This window comes from Procambarus clarkii, chromosome 13, assembly GCF_040958095.1.
Source record: "Procambarus clarkii isolate CNS0578487 chromosome 13, FALCON_Pclarkii_2.0, whole genome shotgun sequence".
Lineage (NCBI taxonomy): Eukaryota > Metazoa > Arthropoda > Malacostraca > Decapoda > Cambaridae > Procambarus > Procambarus clarkii.
In genome coordinates this window covers 38,823,340-38,844,994 of record NC_091162.1, presented here as the reverse complement: position 1 = coordinate 38,844,994, position 21,655 = coordinate 38,823,340, and positions in this window count along the sequence as shown.

Below are 21,655 nucleotides of genomic sequence, written 5' to 3'. Positions count from 1 at the left end.
GGTGTAGGATGGTGACGGTTGTGTGTGGTGGTGTAGGATGGTGACGGTGGTGTAGGATGGTGACGGTGGTGTAGGATGGTGACGGTGGTGTGTAGTGGTGACGGTGGTGGGTGATGGTGACGGTGGTGTTCGGTGGTGACAGCAACCTGGAGTGCTACTTGCCTTCACGAAGATACCGCAGTTTGTTCTTCAGAGAAGCTTGTTGATAATGTCATTGTGACTTATACATAATTTACATGAGTTCTCTAGATTATTATATTTCTTACAAGCATTAGAATTTTTAGGAAATTCATTGTGTCGTGGGAACAGGCAGTCACGTTAGGTCTATATCAGTCTGTACCCAGCCCCATCTAATTTCTCAGACATTAATGATGAAAACTAATCACCTAAAACTAATTCAAGTACCTATGTGTAGATGTCAACCCTAATTTACCCAAAAAGTCAGTCTTTAGTCCTGACCATCATTGCCAGGTAAGTACAACGAGATGATCAAAGGCTGTGCTGCTTAGAACTTTTTGTTGCCAGTAGCTGAGTCTTAAACAATGACAGCAACAGCATTGCTCTGCAACAAGTCAATTGAACTCCGACCCTTCCTTCAAAGTTTAAGTGCACAACTTGCTTAGCTGAATAACTCCATTTAACTCTAGTTGTGAGGTGAGACAGTTAACTCTAGTTATCTTCAACTGCGACACCCTAGCTTTTGAGGTGAGCTGATTTGCCTGTTCATCTGACACTAAATAATCTACAGTATAGCCTTTCCTAAGGCATCGTAAAACACATGTAGCTTAATAGAATGTGACGGTGGTGTGTGATTGTGACGGTGGTGTGTGATGGTGACGGTGGTGTGTGATGGTGACGGTGGTGTGTGATGGTGACGGTGGTGTTTGGTGGTGACGGTGTTGTATGGAGTTGACGGTAATGTGTGATGGTGACTGTGGTGGTGACGGTGGTGTGTGGTGGTGACGGTTACGTGTGGTAGTGACGGTGGGATGTGATAGTGACGGTGGTGTAGGATAGTGACGGTTGTGTGTGGCGGTGTTGGATGATGACGGTGGTTTAGGATGGTGACGGTGGTGTATGGTTGTGACGGTGGTGTGTGATGGTGACGGTGGTGTGTGATGGTGACGGTGGTGTAGGATAGTGACTGTTGTGTGTGGTGGTGACGGTTGTGTGTGGTGGTAACAGTGGTGTAGGATGGTGACGGTGGTGTGTGGTGGTGACGGTGTTGTATGGAGGTGACGGTGGTGTGTGATGGTGACTGTGGTGAAGGTGGTGTGTAATGGTGACGGTGGTGTGTGGTGGTGACGGTGGTGTGTGATGGTGAGAAACTATTTGGATAGAATTAAACGAAAAAACAAATAATATTATAATAGGAGTTATATATAGGCTACCAAATTTAGACAGAATGGAAGCAAAGCATCTACAGGATGAAATATCTAGAGCATCTAGGTCTAACAGTATTTATGTCATGGGTGACTTTAATTTTAGTGGAATATACTGGGTGAACAAAACAGGGAATAAGAACATAAGAACAAAGGTAACTGCAGAAGGCCTATTGGCCCATACGAGGCAGCTCCTATTCTATAACCACCCAATCCCACTCATATACTTGTCCAACCCGCGCTTGAAACAATAGAGGGACACCACCTCGACCACGTTACGCGGCAATTGGTTCCACAAATCAACAACCCTGTTACTGAACCAGTATTTACCCAAGTCTTTCCTAAATCTAAACTTATCCAATTTATACCCATTGTTTCGTGTTCTGTCTTGTGTTGATATTTTTAATACCCTATTAATATCCCCCCTGTTATGTCCATTCATCCACTTGGAAACCTCTATCATGTCACCCCTAACTCTTCGCCTTTCCAGTGAATGCAACTTAAGCTTTGTTAATCTTTCTTCATATGAAAGATTTCTAATTTGGGGAATTAACTTACGTTGGACATCCTACGTTGGACACGTTCAAGTGAATTTATATCCATTCTATAATACGGCGACCAAAACTGAACTGCATAATCTAAATGGCGCCTAACCAGAGCAAGATATAGCTTAAGAACCACACCAGGTGTCTTGTTACTAACGCTTCGATTAATAAATCCCAGTGTCCTATTCGCCTTATTACGAACATTCATGCATTGATCCTTTTGTTTTAAATTCTTACTAATCATAACTCCCAGATCCCTTTCACAATCCGACATCGCAATCTCAACACCATCTAGCTCGTATCTTGTAACTCTATCATCATTACCTAGCCTCAGAACTTTACATTTATCAGCATTAAACTGCATTTGCCAATCATTTGACCGTTTCAAAACCCTATCTAGATCAACTTGAAGTGATAGTGAGTCCTCCTCCGAATTAATTTCCCTACCGATTTTCGTATCATCGGCAAATTTGCAAATGTTGCTACTCAAACCTGAATCTAAATTATTTATATATATTATAAACAACAGAGGTCCCAGGACAGAGCCCTGAGGTACTCCACTAACAACATTATCCCACTCTGACTTAACCCCATTTATACTAACTCTCTGTTTCCTTTGGAATAGCCATGCCCTAATCCAAGTTAATATAGCACCCCCAATACCATGAGCTTTTATTTTTTTTAATTAGTCTTTCATGTGGCACTGTATCAAAAGCTTTGCTAAAGTCAAGGTACACAACATCACAATCCTTACCACTATCAACTGCCTCAACTATGCTGGAATAAAAAGTTAGCAAATTTGTTAAACATGAACGGCCATTTGTAAAACCATGTTGCGACTCATTTATTAATTTATGTTTTTCAAGATGGAGACGAATTGTATTTGCTATTATAGATGCAAGTAACTTTCCCACAATAGACGTTAGGCTAATTGGCCGATAGTTTGACGCAAGTGATCTATCTCCTTTCTTAAAAACTGGTATCACATTAGCAATTTTCCAAAACTCTGGCACTCTGCCTGACTCTATTGATTTATTAAATATGGTAGACAGTGGGTCACAAAGCTCCTCTTTGCATTCTTTAAGCACCCTGGCAAACACTTCATCCGGCCCTGGGGATTTGTTTGGTTTGAGTTTTACTATTTGTTTAAGAACATCCTCCCTGGTAACTGTTAAACTCGTCAACCTGTCCTCGTCCCCACCCACATAGACTTGTTCGGCTGAAGGCATATTGTTAAGTTCCTCTTTAGTAAATACAGATACAAAATATTTATTAAAAATACTACTCATCTCTTCATCACTATCTGTTATTTGACCTCTCTCAGTTTTTAATGGACCTATCCTTTCCCTAGTCTTAGTACGATATAACTGAAAAAACCCTTTAGGACTAGTCTTTGCTTGCCCTGCTATGCGAACTTCATAGTTTCTTTTTGCTTTCCTTATCTCTTTTTTAACATTCCTAACCAGTTGTACGAATTCCTGTTCTAAAGTGACCTCCCCATTTTTAATCCTTTTGTACCAAGCTCTCTTTTTACCTATAAGGTTCTTCAAATTCTTTGTTATCCACTTTGGGTCATTGGTATTCGATCTATTCAATTTGTATGGTATACTACGTTCCTGTGCTTTGTTTAGAATATTCTTAAATAAGTTATATATTGAATCCACATCGAAATCCCCATTTACGTCACCTATCTCTGGGTTCATGTCTCGCTCCAAGACCGGCCCCCACCCCATACCCAAGACTTTCCAATCAATTTGACCCAAAAAATTTCTAAGGCTATTAAAATCAGCTTTTCGAAAATCTGGCACTTTAACAGAATTTTCTCCTACAGGTCTATTCCATTCTATGCTAAATCTGATTTCTTTGTGATCACTGTTCCCTAGCTCACTCCCTATTTCGATGTCATTAATTTGTGTTTCCCTGTTAGTTAACACTAAATCTAAAATATTTTCCCGCGTTGGTTCCTTAATGTGTTGCGTAAGAAAGCAATCGTCAATTAATTCTAGAAAATCTTCTGCTTCACTATTCCCTGTTTTGTTCAGCCAGTTTATTCCACTAAAATTAAAGTCACCCATGACGTAAATACTGTTAGATCTAGATGCCCTAGATATTTCATCCCATAGATGCTTTGCTTCCATTCTGTCTAAGTTTGGTGGCCTATATATAACTCCTATTATAATATTATTTGCTTTTTCGTATAATTCTATCCAAATAGTTTCTGTGTGTGGCTCAGTTTTGATTCCCTCTTTGAGACTACATTTCAAATTGTCCCTAACATATATGGCTACTCCCCCTCCTCGTCTAATATATCTATCTGTGTGAAATAGTTTAAATCCATTTATTTGATATTCAGCTAATAGTTCTCTATTTTCTACATTCATCCACGTTTCGGTAAGTGCAATAATATCTATTTTTTCTGTGCAGACAAGAGCATTTAATTCGTTAATTTTATTTCTTAGACTTCTACTGTTAGTGTAATATACCCTAAGTGAATTGTTATTTTGAGGCCCTTCTCTTTCCCTGATCATTTTGCCAATTCCTTTCTCCCACAAACACGTACTTTTATTATCTCCTTCCTCCAAATCAATTCCCATACCTCTATCAGCTAACAGTTTAAACCCAAACAAACACCTCTAACCACTTCTTCCAACGAGTTCGCAACAGCAACAACCCCAGCTCTCGATAGATGCACCCCATCACGAGCATACATTCCATTTCTTCCATAGAAGTGTTCCCAGTTGTCTATGAAAGATATTGCATTTGATTTGCAATATATTTCCAGCCGGCAGTTGACACCAAGTGCCCTCGATATCCATTCATTTCCTACTCCCTTTCTTGGAAGAATGCCACATATGATTGGGATTCCTCCCTTGCTCCTAACTAATTCAATGGCTGTCCTGAATCTCTGTATTAGTTCCTCACTCCTAACTCGTCCAACATCATTACCCCCTGCACTAATACAAATAATGGGTTTGTTTCCATTTCCTGTCATAATATCATTCATGTTTCCAACAATATCACCAATTCCAGCTCCCGGATAGCAAACCCTTAATCTGTTCCCCCTATCTCTGGCACAAAACGTTCTGTCTAAATACCTCACCTGGGAATCTCCCACAACCAAAATTCGCTTCGATTCTCCCTTTTCCTTTCGAGCAGTTTGAGGGACCTGCGCTTCAATACTCCTCGTTACTTTGTCTTTGCCACCTCGTTGAACAACAGGTTCAACACAGCACTCGTCCTCTAATACGTCAAATGCGTTAAAAGTCCTTAGGTGTAGGCTATTAGTTGTCGGTTTTGCCAAGGTCTTCTTAAGACCCCTGTCTTTCACAACTTGCCAAGACGAGGACTTATTAATACTGGTCTCGTCAGTCCTTCTTAATGAGGTCCCGTCAACACTGGCCTCCTCCTTCGTTTCCTCCCGAAGTCGTAGCCGTCGTACCTCCTCCCGCAGGGAATCCATCTCTGCTCTCAGAGCTCCAACCAGACTCACCAAATCTTTTACTAATCCTTCCATTATTGCAATAATAATGTTATTAGAATCGGAGCTCCAGCTAACACAACCTCTCTCTATGATATTGATATTGATGCTCCTGATATTTCATCCCATAGATGCTTTGCTTCCATTCTGTCTAAATTTGGTGGCCTATATATAACTCCTATTATAATATTATTTGCTTTTTCGTTTAATTTTATCCAAATAGTTTCTCACCATCACACACCACCGTCACCACCACACACCACCGTCACCATCACACACCACCGTCACCATCCTACACCACCGTCACCATCCTACACCAACACACACAACCGTCACTATCACACACCACCGTCACCATCACACACCACCGTCACCACCACACACAACCGTCACCATCACACACCACCGTCACCATCACACACCAACCTCACAACCGTCACCATCACACACCACCGTCACCACCACACACAACCGTCACCACCACACACCACCGTCACCATCACACACCACGGTCACTATCGCATTCCACCGTCACCACCACACACCACCGTCACTATCGCATTCCACCGTCACCACCACACGCAACCGTCACCACCACACACCACCGTCACCACCACACACCACCGTCACCATCACACACCACCGTCAATTCCATACAACACCGTCACCACCACACACAACCGTCACCATCACACACCACCGTCACCACCGTCACATGTGTTTTACGGTGCCTTACCTGGTTGATGGGGTTCTGGGAGTTCTTCTACTCCCCAAGCCCGGCCCGAGGCCAGGCTTGACTTGTGAGAGTTTGATCCACTAGGCTGTTGCTTGGAGCGGCTCGCAGGCCCACATACCCACCACAGCCCGGTTGGTCCGGCACTCCTTGGAGGAATAAATCTAGTTTCCTCTTGAAAATGTCCACGGTTGTTCCGGCAATATTTCTCATAGCCTTAGGAAAGGCTATACTGTAGATTATTTAGTGTCAGACGAACATGCATATCTGCTCACCTCAAAAGCTAGGGTGTCGCTGTTGAAGATATCCATAGTTAACTGTCTCACCTCACAACTAGAGTTAAATAGACTTATTCAGCTAAGCAAGTTGTGCACTTAAACTTTGAAGGAAGGTTCGGAGTTCAAGTGACTTGTTGCAGAGCAATGCTGTTGCTGTCGTTGTTTAAGACTCAGCTACTCGGAACAAAAAGTTCTAAGCAGCACAGGCTTTGGTGATCTCGTTGTACTTACCTGGCAATGATGGTAAGGGAGGCAATGCTATGGCAAATAAAGACTAAAGACTGACTTTTTGGGTAAATTAGGGTTGACATCTACACATAGGTAATTGAATTAGATTTAGGTGATTAGTTTTCATCATTAATGTCTGAGAAATTAGATGGGGCTGGGTACAGACTAATATAGACCTAACGTGACTGCCTGTCCCCACGACACAATGAATTTCCTAAAAATTCTAATGCTTGTAAGAAGTATAATAATCTAGAGAACTCATGTAAATTATGTATAAGTCACAATGACATTATCAACAAGCTTCTCCGAAGAACAAACTGCGGTATCTTCGTGAGGGCAAGTAGCACTCCAGGTTGCCGTCACCACCAAACACCACCGTCACCATCACCCACCACCACACACAACCGTCACCATCATACACCACCGTCACCATCCTACACCACCACACGCAACCGTTACCACCACACACCACCGTCACCACCACACACCACCGTCACCATTACACACCACCTTCACCACCGTCACCATCACACGCCACCGTCACCTCCATACAACACCGTCACCATCCTTCACCGCCGTCACCATCCTACACCACCACACATAACCGTCACCACCACACACAACCGTGACTATTCTACACCACCGTCACCATCACACACCACCTTCACCACCACACACCACCGTCACCATCACACACCACCGTCACTATCACATACCACCGTCACCACCGTCAACACCACACACCACCTTCACCATCACACACCACCGACACCATCACACACCACCGTCACCACCACACACCACCGCCACCATCACACACCACCGTCACCATCCTACACCACCGTCACCATCCTACACCACCACACACAACCGTCACTTACACACCACCGTCACCATCACACAACACCGTCACCATCCTACACCACCGTCACCATCCTACACCACCACACACAACCGTCACTATCACACACCACCGTCACCATCACACACCACCGTCACCATTCTACACCACCGTCACCATCCTACACCACCGTCACCATCCTACACCAACACACACAACCGTCACTATCACACACCACCGTCACCACCACACACCACCGTCACAACCACATACCACCGTCACCACCACACACCACCGTCACCATCACACACCACCGTCACCATCACACACCACCGTCACCATCACACACCACCGTCACCTCCTATTAAGCTACATGTGTTTTACGATGCCTTAGGAAAGGCTATACTGTAGATTATTTAGTGTCAGATGAACAGGCAAATCTGCTCACCACAAAAGCTAGGGTGTCGCTGTTGAAGACAACCAGAGTTACCTGTCTCACCTCACAACTAGAGTTAAATAGAGTTATTCAGCTAAGCAAGTTGTGCACTTAAGCTTTGAAGGAAGGTTCGGAGTTCAAGTGAGTTGTTGCAGAGCAATGCTGTTGCTGTCGTTGTTTAAGACTCAGCTACTCGGAACAAAAAGTTCTAAGCAGCACAGCCTTTGGTGATCTCGTTGTACTTACCTGGCAATGATGGTCAGGAAGGCAATGCTATGGCAAATAAAGACTAAAGACTGACTTTTTGGGTAAATTAGGGTTGACATCTACACATAGGTACTTGAATTAGTTTTAGGTGATTAGTTTTCATCATTAATGTCTGAGAAATTAGACGGGGCTGGGTACAGACTAATATAGACCTAACGTGACTGCCTGTTCCCACGACACAATGAATTTCCTAAAAATTCTAATGCTTGTAAGAAGTATAATAATCTAGAGAACTCATGTAAATTATGTATAAGTCACAATGACATTATCAACAAGCTTCTCCGAAGAACAAACTGCGGTATCTTCGTGAGGGCAAGTAGCACTCCAGGTTGCAATTATTTTACCATCTCGTGGCGCAGTCGAGTAAGGCGCGTCTGGGATCTTTCCGGACGTAGGTTTGATCCCTCATCACGGCCCTTGTGGATTTGTTAACTGTATATAGTTTAAACTGATATGTCACGATATTGTGATTTCTTTGTGTATTGTTATTGTACGTTTTGTCCATGGTATTTGTGCTCTATATTAAACTTCGTCTTGAGGCAAAGCCCACTGCCTCAGAATATATTGATACTATATCCTTAGATCATTATCCATATCGTTCAAATCTAGTGGATATCTTGATCGTCCCCTTAAACCGTCCCCACAGGTGCTGTTGACAATGGGTGATGGCTTACATTTTAAGTGGAGAGTCTGTATAAATAAGTGGGTCTTCAGACCGTCTTATTTGCCTTACTTCTTGCGTTGAAATGTCTATAAGAATCCAAACTTAATGTATTAATTGTAGGTGATTCTCCGAGCATCTCTAATTGTGCTCTTTTAATGAAGCTAAACAAAAATACCAAAAAATTATTAATGGTGATAACAGAGTCTATTTCATGTGGATTCCATTTCATGTCGTTCTCAGAATGCAAGAATGGAGACCATTCTTAGAAAGAGACTACAAGACGACTTGGACAAACTTGAGGAATGTTCCAGAAAATGGCTCATAAAGTTTAATTCAAGTGTTAAGATATTGACTTAAGTTGATATATAAAGTTACTTGAGCATACTATTTTCATCTATTCAGAACCCAGACAAAAGGGCACTAAATAATATTAATTTAATGAACTCATTAGTTTAATGAGTTCATTTATGATATAAGCCATAAACTCACAGGAAAGTTAAAACCTACAACATTATAAGTAAATCCTCCAAAGAGAGAAAGAGAGCGAGAGATATAAACAGAGCCCCCCCCCCCGTCCCCTGGGCGTTTTGTAACTGTTTTGTATCTCATTATATCAGTGAGTGCTGGTTATTACTGGATGATTGAGTGTGGTGAGGTTGAGTGTATGTTGGGGTTATGAGAGCGTGTTGAGGTTGAGTGTATCTTGGGGTTATGAGAGCGTGTTGAGGTTGAGTGTATGTTGGGGTTATGAGAGCGTGTTGAGGTTGAGAATGTGTTCTGGCTGAATGTTGACATTGTGTGTCAACACAATGTATTCATTATTAATGTATTTCATGTATATTCCACATGTATTTATTTATACATAACTTTAATAACTGTTAGGCTGCAGGACAAAATCGAAATTCAAGTAAGACTGGGCTCAAGACTATTTGCTTCCTGAGAAATAATGAACGTAAGTTGTAGTTGTAAGTTTGATATTGTTATAATTGGGTGGGAAGAGAAACAAACTGGTGATCCACATGGCTTTTATTTACCGAATAATACCACACCGGGTTATCGGTGACATTTACACTGTATTCACCTAATCTAAGTAATAATTTACAATGCACCATTTACTATGTACCATTTACAAAAGAGCATCTGCTCGAAATATTATTCACCTAAGTAATAATTAATCCAACAAAATAACTTAATCCTAACAGATATTAAAGTCATCAGCTGGAGAATTAAAATCAAACTGTCATACATGAGGCCATCAGGTAATTAGTAGGCTTCTAGTTAACCGGCAGATGACCATTCAAACTTAGGGTGTTTATGAAATTTCCTAGACAATTAAGTACTAATTCAGACAGTAAATGCATTATATAATTTGAATTCACAATTACAACTTCTCTTCTGAATTATTACTCCCGAATGTGGAATTGTGTGAAAGAATTAAATTGCCTGTATTCCATTCAGGTACAAAACTGTTATCAGCAAATGTGAGGTAATGAAGGCAAAATTTAAATGGTACCAGTTTGATATTGTAGATTCATTAAAGAGAATACAAGAACAATTTAGCATTTCGATTTGTATGGAAATCATTTCGATCTGCATGGAAAGGCTCCTAATTCGAGATTTTATAATTTCGGTATGTTCTGCATGGTCTTATTGGTTAGGTTAGTGCCTAGGACTATGGTTAGTGCTTTTGAGATCCAGAGGGTAAGGGAAGCAGTAAAGTAGAGCAAGAGGGCAGTGTCCACATCTGGGATGGCAGTAATGGATGTGGTGGAGGAGTAGTCTATCACAGCAGCACAGCGCACAGCCTCTACCACTGGCGCCCACAACCACCCATCATACATGGCTGACATCACACCCACTGTCACGAATATGAAGATCTGGCACGTCACAACCGCCTCCAAGGATAATATCTGAGGGACACAAATAATATATATTACTACATTACCCGACACTAATTACATAAATAACTTTGATTTACGATAAATCTAAACTAATTCTGCTCTATTAAATCTAATATTAATTCTAAATATTCTTGTAGGGCCTCATAATGTACTTACATTATGCATCCAGCATTTCTTCGACCCATAGTTTCGTTGATTATTTAAAATTATCAGAAAGCTAAAAATTGGTTGAACTTGTGGGATTAATATAATTTGCTGTAAATTCTGAATTAATTTGCTCGCCTCCCTAAGTGAAGATAAGACGGTAGTCGTATCAGACTTAGGTGCTAGGCGGATGTGTCGTGGAGTGCTCTTGAGAATGTGTGACCACATGCTAAGCAAATTGAGTAAGATCAAATAATATCACATTGTCTGTCAGAATATGGAGAAGGCGGTTTGCCTCAGCAACAGGAGAACCTCTGGGAACTCTTAGAACTCTTCTCTTACAAAGAACATCGTATGCATTATAAAAGCCAAGAAATGGAAGAAAGCTCGTGGGGAAGCACTGTCCCGTTTTCTGATTTGGTTCCTTTGGTTAGGAGAGGACACGTTAAATTAACAGTTTTCTTGACTTTGGGAAACCTTAGGAGAGGCTGCTGGGAGAACCAATGGGAGACTGCTATGCGTGCAGGCCTTTTCAGGTGAGCGAGGACCAATAAAAAGAAATTATCATACAGGTAAAAATAGAAACCGAGAGTGGGATGAGAAACGAATCGTAATGATCAATGCCAGACGGGACCGGGTCATTTGAGGTCTCAAAAAGAAAACGTCACCAGACAGATGCAGGGTGTTCCTCGGTCATACATACATAACAGATGGAACCGACGTGGCAGTAGTATTAAATTATCTCAATAAATTTACTTGAACTTTATGAGCATAGTGGAAGCATAGTTGAAGTAAATGTGAATACATACAGAAATCACAATAACGTAATACATCAAATGAACAAATCTACAAGGGACGTGATGAGGATTCGACCCAGCGCATGGGATGTTCCCAAATTCGCCTTAGTCAACTGAACATGGTCAAAATAATTGCAACCGGGAGTGCTACTGCCCTCACTAGGATCCCAAATTAACGTAGATATATGACCGAACCTAACCAACCCTACCTAACCTAACCTAACCTATCTTTATAGGTTAGGTTAGGTTAGGTATCTGAAAAAGTTAGGTCAGGTTAGCTTAGGTAGGTTAGGTAGTCGAAAAACAATTAATTCATGAAAATTTGGCTTATTAGGCAAATCGGGTCTTGCATAGTAGGCTGAGAAGTGCATTCTGGCTACTAGGTACGACATATATATATATATATATATATATATATATATATATATATATATATATATATATATATATATATATATATATATATATATATATATATATATATATATATATATATATATATATATATATATGTCGTACCTAATAGCCAGAACGCACTTCTCAGCCTACTATTCAAGGCCCGATTTGCCTAATAAGCCAAGTTTTCATGAATAAATGTTTTTTCGTCTACCTAACCTACCTAACCTAACCTAACCTAGCTTTTTTTGGCTACCTAACCTAACCTTTCCTATAAATATAGGTTAGGTTAGGTTAGGTAGGGTTGGTTAGGTTCGGTCATATATCTACGTTAATTTTAACTCCAATAAAAAAAAAATTGCCTCATACATAGAGAAAAGGGTTGCTTTATCATTTCATAAGAAAAAAATTATAGTAAATATATTAATTCAGGAAAACTTGGCTTATTAGGCAAATCGGGCCTTGAATAGTAGGCTGAGAAGTGAGTTCTGGCTACTAGGTACGACATATATATATATATATATATATATATATATATATATATATATATATATATATATATATATATATATATATATATATATATATATATATATATATACATATATATATATATATATATATATATATATATATATATATATATATATATATACATATATATGTATATATATATATTTCTCGGCACTTCGAGAACACTACTTTCTCCCACATATACCAAACTGATGCCTGCGACGTAGAGAATGCTCGGGTAAAGTGGACATGACTCTTACTGCAGGCGTGGGAGGAATATAAAGGGGGGGAACACCGTCACAATATATATATATATATATATATATATATATATATATATATATATATATATATATATATATATATATATATGTCGTACCTAGTAGCCAGAATGCACTTCTCTGCCTACTATGCAAGGCCCGATTTGCCTAATAAGACAAGTTTTCATGAATTAATTGTTTTTCGACTACCTAACCTACCTAACCTAACCTAACCTAACTTTCTCGGCTACCTAACCTAACCTAACCTATAAAGATAGGATAGGTTAGGTTAGGTAGGGTTGGTTAGGTTCGGTCATATATCTACGTTAATTTTAACTCCAATAAAAAAAAATTGACCTCATACATAATGAAATGGGTAGCTTTATCATTTCATAAGAAAAAAAATTGAGAAAAAACATTAATTCATGAAAACTTGGCTTATTAGGCAAATTGGGCCTTGCATAGTAGGCTGAGAAGTGCGTTCTGGTAGCCAGAACTCACTTCTCAGCCTACTATGCAAGGCCCGATGTGCCTAATAAGCCAAGTTTTCATGAATTAATATATTTTCTCTAATTTTTTTCTTATGAAATGATAAAGCTACCCATTTCATTATGTATGAGGTCAATTTTTTTTATTGGAGTTAAAATTAACGTAGATATATGACCGAACCTAACCAACCCTACCTAACCTAACCTAACCTATCTTTATAGGTTAGGTTAGCTTAGGTAGCCGAAAACGTTACGTTAGGTTAGGTTAGGTTAGGTAGGTTAGGTAGACGAAAAACCATTAATTCATGAAAACTTGGCTTATTAGGCAAATTGGGCCTTGCAAAGTAGGCTGAGAAGTGCGTTCTGGCTACTAGGTACGACATATGTCTATATATATATATATATATATATATATATATATATATATATATATATATATATATATATATATGTCGTACCTAGTAGCCAGAACTCACTTCTCAGCCTACTATGCAAGGCCCAATTTGCCTAATAAGCCAAGTTTTCATGAATTAATTGTTTTTCGACTACCTAACCTACCTAACCTAACCTAACCTAACTTTTTAGGCTTCCTAACCTAACCTAACCTATAAAGATAGGTTAGGTTAGGTTAGGTAGGGTTGGTTAGGTTCGGTCATATATCTACGTTAATTTTAACTCCAATAAAAAAAAATTGACCTCATACATAATGAAATGGGTAGCTTTATCATTTCATAAGAAAAAAAATAGAAAAAATATATTAATTCATGAAAACTTGGCTTATTAGGCAAATCGGGCCTTGCATAGTAGGCCAAAAAGTGAGTTCTGGCTACTAGGTACGACATATATATATATATGTCGTACCTAATAGCCAGAACGCACTTATCTGCCTACTATGCAAGGCCCGATTTACCTAATAAGCCAAGTTTTCCTGAATTAATATATTTTCTCAAATTTTTTTCTTATGAAATGATAAATCTAACCATTTCATTATGCATGAGGTCAATTTTTTTTATTGGAGTTTAAATTAACGTAGATATATGACCAAACCTAACCAACCCTACCTAACCTAACCTAACCTATCTTTATAGGTTAGGTTAGGTTAGGTAGCGGAAAAAGTTAGGTTAGGTTAGGTTAGGTAGGTTAGGTAGTCGAAAAACAATTAATTCATGAAAACTTGGCTTATTAGGCAAATTGGGCCTTGCATAGTAGGGTGAGAAGTGCGTTCTGGCTACTAGGTACGACATATATATATATACATATATATATATATATATATATATATATATATATATATATATATATATATACATATATATATATATATATATATATATATATATATATATATATTAGTATATTTTGGTAGCTGTCTTTCCTGTAGACATATATTATTAAATATGCCCGAAAAAGTAAGATTAATAATTCTAACACGAATTTTCTCAATCTTTCGTACATTTCTTTTCACTGTTGGAGGTAAATCAAAAATCAATTCTCCAAAATTCATTTTTATTTCTAGTCTGACGCGACACGAGCGCGTTTCGTAAAACTTATTACATTTTCAAAGATTTTAGTTTACAAATACACAACTGAATAGAACTTACGCATCTCCGATTTTATATCTACATTTGAGTGAGGTGGATGGGGTGAGGTGGCATTAATAGGGTATTAATTTCATCAACACAAGACAGAACAAGAGGTGGTATTAATAGGGTATTAATTTCATCAACACAAGACAGAACACGAAACAATGGGTATTGAATAGAAGTGTTTGTAGAAAGCCTATTGGTCCATATTTCTTGATGCTTCTATATTGGAGCGGAGTCTTGAGGTGGGTAGAATATAGTTGTGCATTAATTGGCTGTTGATTGCTGGTGTTGACTTCTTGATGTGTAGTGCCTCGCAAACGTCAAGCCGCCTGCTATCGCTGTATCTATCGATGATTTCTGTGTTGTTTACTAGTGTTTGTAGAAAGTAAAATGATCTCTGGCGATGGTTTGGTTGTGGGAAGAGATTATATGTTCCTTAATGGAGCCCTGTTGCTTGTGCATCGTTAAACGCCTAGAAAGAGATGTTGTTGTCTTGCTGGGTTTTTGGAGCTTACAGTCCCCAAGAGGGCATTTGAAGGCATAGACGACTTTAGTCTCTTTTAAAGCGTTCTGTTTTGTGTCTGGAGAGTTTCTCATGAGTAGGCTGGCCGTTTTTCTGGTTTTATAGTAAATCGTCAGTTGTATCCTCTGATTTTTGTCTGTAGGGATAACGTTTCTATTAACAATATCTTTCAGGACCCTTTCCTCCGCTTTATGAGCTGTGGAAAAGAAGTTCCTGTAAAATAGTCTAATAGGGGGTATAGGTGTTGTGTTAGTTGTCTCTTCAGAGGTTGCATGGCGTTTCACTTTCCTTCTTATGATGTCTTCGACGAAACCATTGGAGAAGCCGTTGTTGACTAGGACCTGCCTTACCCTACAGAGTTCTTCGTCGACTTGCTTCCATTCTGAGCTGTGGCTGAGAGCACGGTCGACATATGCGTTAACAACACTCCTCTTGTACCTGTCTGGGCAGTCGCTGTTGGCATTTAGGCACATTCCTATGTTCGTTTCCTTAGTGTAGACTGCAGTGTGGAAACCTCCGCTTTTTTCCATGACTGTTACATCTAGAAAGGGCAGCTTCCCATCCTTTTCCATCTCGTAAGTGAAACGCAACACGGAACTCTGCTCAAATGCCTCCTTCAGCTCCTGCAGATGTCTGACATCAGGTACCTGTGTAAAAATGTCGTCAACATACCTGCAGTATATGGCCGGTTTCAAGTTCATGTCGACTAAGACTTTTTGCTCGATGGTACCCATGTAGAAGTTTGCAAACAGGACACCTAGGGGAGAACCCATGGCGACCCCAACTACTTGCTTATACATGTGCCCATCCGGGCTCAAGAAGGGTGCCTCTTTAGTACAAGCTTGGAATAGTTTCCTCAGAATATTTTCTGGTATGTCAAGAGGAGTACAGGCTGGATCACGATACATTCTGTCGGCTATCATCCCGATTGTCTCGTCCACAGGTACGTTGGTAAACAGCGATTCTACGTCCAACGAGGCTCTTATCCCTGTGGCCCGTGTGCCCCGCAGTAAGTCAACAAATTCCTTTGGAGACTTCAGGCTGAAGGCGCAAGGAACATAAGGAGTCAGCAGGCCGTTGAGTCACTTCGCCAGTCTGTACGTGGGTGTGGGTATCTGGCTAATGATTGGCCGAAGTGGGTTTCCAGGCTTGTGTGTCTTGACATTTCCATACGCATATTCAGGTTTATATTCCCCAATGATCTTTGGCAGGTGGAGTCCGGATTTCTTGGCGTTCACAGTTTCGATCAGTTTGTTGACCTTTGCTTTTAATTAGGCTGTAGTGTCCTGTTTTACGAAATGCGCTCGTGTCGCATCAGACTAGAAATAAAAATGAATTTTGGAGAATTGATTTTTGATTTACCTCCAACAGTGAAAAGAAATGTATGAAAGATTGAGAAAATTCGTGTTAGAATTATTAATCTTACTTTTTCGGTCATATTTAATAATATATATATATATATATATATATATATATATATATATATATATATATATATATATATATATATATAACTGAAAACTCACACCCCAGAAGTGACTCGAACCCATACTCCCAGAAGCAACGCAACTGGTATGTACAAGACGCCTTAATCCACTTGACCATCACTACCGGACATAATGAGTGGATTATGACGTAGTGGATTAAGGCGTCTTGTACATACCAGTTGCGTTGCTTCTGGGAGTATGGGTTCGAGTCACTTCTGGGGTGTGAGTTTTCAGTTGCATATGTCCTGGGGACCATTCAGGCTTGTTCGCATATATATATATATATATATATATATATATATATATATATATATATATATATATATATATATATATATATATATGTCGTACCTAGTAGCCAGAACTCACTTCTCAGCCTACTATGCAAGGCCCGATTTGCCTAATAAGCCAAGTTTTCATGAATTAATGTTTTTTCGTCGACCTAACCTACCTAACCTAACCTAACCTAGCTTTTTTTGGCTACCTAACCTAACCTTACCTATATATATAGGTTAGGTTAGGTTAGGTAGGGTTGGTTAGGTTCGGTCATATATCTACGTTAATTTTAACTCCAATAAAAAAAAATTGACCTCATACATAGTGAAAAGGGTAGCTTTATCATTTCATAAGAAAAAAATTATAGTAAATATATTAATTCAGGAAAACTTGGCTTATTAGGCAAATCGGGCCTTGAATAGTAGGCTGAGAAGTGAGTTCTGGCTACTAGGTACGACATATATATATATATATATATATATATATATATATATATATATATATATATATATATATATATATATATATATATATATATATATATATATATATATATATATATATATGTCGTACCTAGTAGCCAGAACGTCGTACTCAGCCTACTATGCAAGGTCAATTTGCCTAATAAGCCAAGTTTTCATGAATTAATTGTTTTTCGACTACCTAACCTACCTAACCTAACCTAACCTAACTTTTTCGGCTACCTAACCAAACCTAACCTATAAAGATAGGTTAGGTTAGGTTAGGTAGGGTTGGTTAGGTTCGGTCATATATCTACGTTAATTTTAACTCCAATAAAAAAAAATTGACCTCATACATAACGAAATGGGTAGCTTTATCATTTCATAAGAAAAAAATTAGAAAAAATATATTAATTCGGGAAAACTTGGCTTATAAGGCAAATCGGGCCTTGAATAGTAGGCCAAAAAGTGGGTTCTGGCTACTAGGTACGACATATATATATATATATATATATGTGGGAGGTATATGTGGGAGAAAGTAGTGTTCTCGAAGTGCCAAGAAATTTATAAAAGAAGAGTATTTTGGGCTGTGGTTTAGGCCTTTTAGGAAGCCAATATGGCGCTGGCTCTTCTGTTTTGCCGCCAAAACTGTGTGACGTCAGTGACACCAGATTGGTCACCGACAGCGACGTGGCACAGGGAGCCAATGAAAACCTCCCGTGGCGAATATGATGTCACGAAGGAAGGGGGGTCCGGTCATCGCGCCGCGCTGGCGCCATTAATCTAAGACAGCACGTCACGGATGTCGGACGTGCGCTGGGGGGTCCTGTCAGTTGGACAGTTTACCCCAACTCCGGAGGATTTACGCATCACCCGTGGTCTGCCATCACCTGTGGGGTCTTCCTTTGTTCATGTGTTGGACCAGAGAAGGGATTGACAGAATATTGAGCAACAAGTGCTCCAGGAACAGGTGTTGTGCAGGTGAAGTCTAGGCAGCGACGTATGCGATGGCTGATAGCTTCACAGTGATGACGTAGTGGCTGGGCCAATCCTCCGGAGGGAATCAGTCTGACACGACACGTCAAGGTGGTTGGACGTGCGAAGATTGGTCCTGTCAGTTTGACAGTTGTTTCCCGCTCCCGTGGATTTTACGCGTCACCCCGAAGTCTGCAAGTACTCTGTGAGGTTCTTCCTTCGTTCATGTGTTGGACCAGAGAGGGAATCGACGGGATATTGAGCAACAAGTGCTCCAGGACAGGTACTGTGCAAGAAGAAGTTAAGTCTGTGCCGTGACGTATGCGACGTCTGAGGCAGTTCACCCGTTTGTGATGGCGTAGTGGCTGGACCGAGCCACCGGGAAGCAGTGGAAGAAGAAAAATATTCGGGAATCTGAACGACTGCAGCCAAGACGTAGGCAGGCAGCCGTAGCTGGGAGGAGAAATTGACGGCCGGGAGACCGACTCCAACCCTACGAGAAGTCGTGGAGGAGCACGGACCTGCAGTGAAAAGGCACGGAGACGACGCGCTTATGGTGGGACGTTGATTGAGTTCCTGGAGGACACGACAGGGTGTGTGTGGGGGCGTTCCCTACACGAGGCAGGAGCCAGGACCAGGAGCTACAACTCAACTCTCACCGGAGGATAGGTGGAAGTAGGTGATTCTAGTTTCCCTCCCAATTCCCCTTTAGTCAGCTATATTATTTAGCCTGAGTATTTTGTATGTCGTGAGCAAGGCTCACCTATGTCACAGTAAGGCACCAGTGTGCAGAGTGGGACTACATAGAGTACCCACGATATTTATGATTATTATTGGTGTGAGCAGGCACCCGGAGTAATTGATGAATTAATTTTGTTGATAATGTCTTTCATGAGACTTTAATATGATCAGTTATTTAGTGAGAGAAATATATATAAATAGGCCAGTATTTGGAGTTAGGCTATGTGCCCAGTATCTATGTTATTACCATTATTGATGTCTATGATTCATCCATATATATATATGTCTATGCTTGTGTATTGAATAATCATTCATGTGTGCAGGGATTAATTGTGTTATCGCCCACGAAAGGAATTACTGAGAACTCCAGTGATATATACTTGCATATGTTATCATTAAATGAAGGGCAGTGTGTAATACCATGACAGTGAATTATTGTGACCTTTAATATAGAAATGTTTGATTGAGCTCAAGATCAGTGTAGCGAAGTATTTACGTACTATTGTCGCAAATATTGTGTGTTCGAACTTCTAGTGATCTTTGAGAATTTAAAGAAACAGAGCGCGTGACGCCAGGAAAACAAGCAATAAACGTTCACACGGCGAGAAGGGCGCGGCCCAGCTGATTTTGACATTGACGTGAGGGGGAGCATTGCCAGCTTGGCGAGTTCATGATTATATGTGTGGGAACGAGCGACTTCTGCCTGGAACAGCTGTTTGCTTATTTGATATAATCTTGTGATGTCTTTGAATGAGTTTTAAGTAAAATGCAAAGTACATTGGTGTTTATATCATCCCCCTCCATATTTCTTGTGGCTATATAAAACCTGAAAGCAAATAGGGATAGAAGTAAATACCTGCCTGATATCAGATCTATTGAGTGTGTCCTTGCCACTGTTACCACAATTCAACAAAACCACTGACGTGTTACTGGACACTGGAAACGCCAGTTGGCGACCTTGTGGTTAGTAGTAGAGCCCATGACGGGGCGGGCACACAATAGTTAAGTGAACAAGTTGTGTTCCCACTCCTTCTCGATCAGAGGCCGGTTGGGATTGACTGGGATACTCTCCTGGCGTACAGTGGCGCCGCGAGGATAGAGTGAAGACCTGCAGGGCTACGATGAGTGACCTTGAGTATACTGTTACTCGCCCCTTTCCCCTCTCATTGGAGGTGTACCCCGACATTGGCGACCTTGCCAGGATAACGATCAAGATAAAGGTTGCAGTTGTGGTACTTGGCACTGGTATTAAGTATCAGGTACAGGTTATTACTCAAAGCACAAGATAGAGGATGATAAAGTAACAAGGTTCATTGACACTAGGGATGAGCAGGTGCTGGAGGAGTGCACCAAGGCACAGTTACAGTCAATAGCAGACCATTTTGGGATAAAGTTGAGATCTTCCAGAGTGGGAGAGAGAAGACTGGAGATCATGGCACAGCTTAGAGCACGTGACGAAGCTTTGGGGAGGAACGACCACAAACACCTGCCAGTATGGGAGGACACCTGAGCATTGGTGGAAGCAGCAGAGGATCCAGCGGCAGCAGGCACAGCGTTAAGCTGGAGATAATGAAGCTGCAGCTGGAAGCACAGCAGCGCAAAGAAGAGCGAGAAGCACAGCAGCGCAAAGAAGAGCGAGAAGCAGAGGCACAGCAGCGCAAAGAAGAGCGAGAAGCAGAAGCGCAGCTGAGGAGAGAAGAAGCACAGCTGAAGTGTGAGGAGCGAGAAGCACAGCTGCGCAGGGAAGAACAAGAGCGAGAAGCACAGCTGAAGCGTGAGGAGCGAGAAGCACAGCTAAGACGAGAGGAGCACGGGCGAGAAGCTAGGCTGAAACAGCAGGAGATAGAAGCTAACAAGGATGTGGAGCTGAAGCGAGCTGAGCTAGGGCTAGCTCCACCTGTTCCGCCACAGCAGGAAGACTGCCAAGTGAGGGAGCGAGATTTGCCGGTCTTTGTACCAAATGAAGCTGAAGGTTTCTTCGACCACTTCTAAAGGGTTGCTACTTTGAAGAAGTGGCCGAGGGCGGAGTGGGCGGAGCTGGTTCAGGGTAGGCTCACCGGTGAAGCTCGTGAAGCCTACAATATGCTCGACCTCCAAAAGTGTACCAACTACTATGCTGTAAAGAGAGCTGTGCTCCATTCTTTCAAGCTCACGCCGGAATGTTACAGGAAGAGATTCAGGGAATGTACCCGTTCGCCAGGAAAATCTTATGCGGAGATGGCGAGGGACATGGAGAGGAAGTTCCTGAAGTGGCT